Source organism: Lolium perenne, chromosome 4, assembly GCF_019359855.2.
Source record: "Lolium perenne isolate Kyuss_39 chromosome 4, Kyuss_2.0, whole genome shotgun sequence".
NCBI classification, from domain to species: domain Eukaryota; kingdom Viridiplantae; phylum Streptophyta; class Magnoliopsida; order Poales; family Poaceae; genus Lolium; species Lolium perenne.
In genome coordinates this window covers 91,766,242-91,770,217 of record NC_067247.2, presented here as the reverse complement: position 1 = coordinate 91,770,217, position 3,976 = coordinate 91,766,242, and positions in this window count along the sequence as shown.

Genomic DNA, 3,976 nt, shown 5'->3' with positions numbered 1-3,976 from the left:
TATGAAGGGTTTATACTTGTTATGGAAATAGCATGTTCAAAGTATCCCTAATAAAAATAAAAATATCGCAGGTTCTACTACTTTAGCACAAGTACAAATTAATAATTGTATATGTTCACCGCAATGTGCTCTCTATGATATGGGTGTATAGGTGCTCATCTCAATTTCTTACATAAATAGGTGTGCACTAAATGTAACATAGAAATATATCTAACACAAGGGGAGACTATCAGCCAAATTAAACTTGCCACCATCGATCTAATTGGTATGTTCTTATCTGGTCTAACCATATATAGTTCCCTATTTGTACAATTGTTCGTATAAATCGTGGTTAAATGATACTCCCTCCGTCCCAAAATATAAGGCGTCTAAGGATTGGTCAAAAGTCAAACCTTACAAACTTTGACCAAATATTTAGAAAAAAATATTTACGTCTACAATATCAAATTGACATATTAAGAAAATACACTTTAGGGTGACTCAATTGATAATGATTTAGTATTGTAAATATTTATATTTTTGTGTATAAACTTGGTCAAACTTTAAAAACATTGACTTTTAGCTAATCCTTAGACGTCTTATATTTTGGACGGAGGGAGTATTTTTCTAAATACTCAACAGTTGCACATACTTCATGGATAATAGTACATGGATTACAAGTAAACTTTGGTATTTCAGAGACCCTCCATCATCATGGAGTCCAGGGTGGACGGGTGGTTGTCGTGATTACCGACCTATGGACCAACCCTGCACTGAAACACTTCTCCTCCAACAACAACAGAAAGAGGGCATAGAGGAGAGGCCGGGAGGATCTGGTCACGGTGGTCGGGAAGGACGCACAAGTAAAGAGATCAGGCCAACGACGACTGCAACTCATCGTGCGTCATCATGGTCGCCAGAGCCCGAAGCTATCAACATGAATAAGTAAGATCCAATCGTAGATTCTAAATTTAACCAATGTGAATGATTGTGTATCTAAACTTTTAAAATTCGTCAAGGTTTACAAATACACTTGATTGATGTTTTGCATGGAAGTTAAAATCATATATAAGATAAAACATAAACTGATGCAATACCTTGCATTATGATTAACATATGCTTGTGCGTTCCGCATAAACATTTTGAAATGCCTTAGCAGTTGCATATAGAATAGCATGTGTTCTCGACTAACAGTTACAAGATTTTGATCATTGAAAACAATCGAGACAATATCTGTTTGGTTAGCTAAAACGATAAAGGACAAAACCAATTGCGGTGTTCCCATTGCGTGTGATGTAATTGTGCAAGTGCATAGCAGGAAAATGATAACGTGAGCAATTGGATGTCAAATTAATGAATGATGTGGATAGCTTAAATTTTGAGATAAAATATCTTTTGGGGTGACTTGAATAACTGGATGACTGAAAAAGTGGATGGTGTGGCTAGTTTCATCTTGATATCGACTATGGTAAATGAATTCTACTGGACTTTTGTTGTATAGAGATGTAGATAAGTACGACGCGGCTTGATGCGGCAATGAATTCTACTGCACCCACTTCAAACAGGGAGGGCTGACTCTTTATCTCCCTGATCTCGAGGACCGCAAAATAGATGGCATTTCCCACCTTTGTTGCTCATGTCTTCATTGATTGGACTGAATCTAAAACAAGGGAGTAGTATGAAACACACGTGACTGGGGTTAATACTACATGTCCATTTCAATTCTATGGATTTTCGATGCGTTTGATTGCATCGCAGTGAAAACAAGAGGATTCTTTACAAGACGCTTTGAGTGGTGCTAAATTTCCTATGAAATGTGGTACAAATCAATGCTTTGAAATGACCCATAGGAATAAAAATTAAATCCAAGGGATTCCAATCCTCCGTCAATCATAGCAAAATCTTTCGAATCAAATAGGACCCGATATGAAAGGTTAGTACATGGTCAATGGAGTATGAATATGAACTGAAGGTACGTTTTTTTAAAAAAAAAGGAAGAAGAAGCTGAGCTGACTGAGACTTGGTAGGTACCCGTACGATTTAGTTCAATCAGAAGAGTTTTGGAGCGACGCGGGGGCAGCTAGCCGCCTCTGTAAACTATACTCCCAGTCCTAGTCATCGTGTTTTGGATGCATAAATAACACGAGAGTGTTTAATCGTCATCGGTTCTGGCCCACGTCGGATGCAAATGCAATCCATGAGTTGACTCGCTAGCTACCAGGGTGATACAGAAGAGTACACAGGTTGCCCGGTCCCGGCCTGACCGAGAACGCTAACACGATCCCTAGCTAGCGCGTGCTGCCAGCAACGCGGCGATGGGGACACGAAGGTTTTGAATGTATGATCGTGATCGTGGTTTGCAGTGATTCGAGGAAAACATGATCGATCGCGACCGACAGCGCGTGCTAATCGTGGGCAGATGCTATAATCGCCCGCTGATCATCTATCCACGGGCCGTTCCGCGCGCCGTACTTGCAAGTGAGAACCAAAGAACCAAAGGTCTGATTACATGTTTGCTTGTGTCAATTATTAGAACTGTGGCCGTACGAACAACAATGGGGTAATCTGCATTTAACATGTGGTCTATACATTTAAATTGGTTGTTCATGCCGTACGAACAACAATTGCTTGCTGCTATGATAATTGATCGATAGGCTGCAAATATTTTTTTTTTAACATAAGGCTCGAGAGCCCAGCTTTAAATTAATAAAGCCATCAACCGGCTAGGATACAATGGTGCTGATTACACAAACTTGAACAAGGTAAAAGAAAGAGGCAAAGCCCTAGAGGAACTACAGAGAATTCCACTCGGCAGCGCCACCAAAGAGCCCACAAGAACAAGCTACGGAGAACTGCCGCGGACGGAAAGAGACGTGCCAAGCGAAGAGGAGAAGCACCAGCGTCAAGGAGATGAAGATCCGGCTCCGAGACCGCCTCGCCTTGCTGCCGCCGAAGGAGGGACCCTTCCCATCTCATCGGCCAACACAGAACATAGAGGTGTTTGAGCGCCCAAAAAAGCCTTGAACTTGCTGACTGCCGACATAGGCCTCACCAAAGACACACCCAAACCGCACCACTGTCATTGTCACCACACCGATAGCCCTCTGTCCCCTCAACCCAAAGCGGCGCCTCCAAGGAGGAGAACGACGCATTGCGCCATCGTCGCCCGGCCGTAGCCTGAGTTTTCACCCGGGAAGAAGAGGAATAGGGGAGGGTTACCTCACCAGCCCTTCAAGAAGGAGAACGGCGATAAAATCGTCGCTGCCGATGTGGCTGGCACCGAGCCAGCCAAGAGTTTCCCCCGGCAGCTCCCCACCAAACTCGCACGGACGCAGAACGGGCAGTCCGAGGACCAACCATGCCGTATCTGGCGCAGAGAGACCGGAAAGTGGAGACGCCAACGAACAGACGAAGAACGCGCCGGAGCACGACCACGCCGCACCCAGCCACCCACCGACTCCTCACCGTCCACACGGCCAAGGAGATCGGCCAGCACCCGCGAACGCCACCCGCCTTCCGGTCGACGTCGCCACCCACCGTCCAGGGCCGCCGCCCCGGCGTCCAAACTCCGCCCGCCGCAGATCCGAGGGAGCCCGGAGGACCACATAGCAAGGGATCCGCCTCCATGAGCGCTCGTCGGCCAGCAGCACCACCACGGACCTGGAAGTGGCCAGAGCAGCACCTGCAGCCCCATGGCTGCCTGTGGCACTAGATCTGGGGACTTGGTGGGCTCGGCCGGGCCCGGGGCCCCTGCCCTGGCCCGCGTGCGAGGCGGCCGCCCTAGACGCGCTGCCCGTCCGGCTCCACTCACAAGGTCGTAGCGCCGCCGCCCGACCGCCAGGCGTCGTGGACGCCCACCCTCCCGCCGCGCCGCCCGCCTCCATCGGACCGCATCGGGCCGAGCTCGCGCCGCCCACCGTGGCGAAGCTTCCGCGGAAGCCGCCGCCGCCCGAGCACGCACATCCTGCAGAGCCGCCGCGCGCCGTCGAACAGCCGC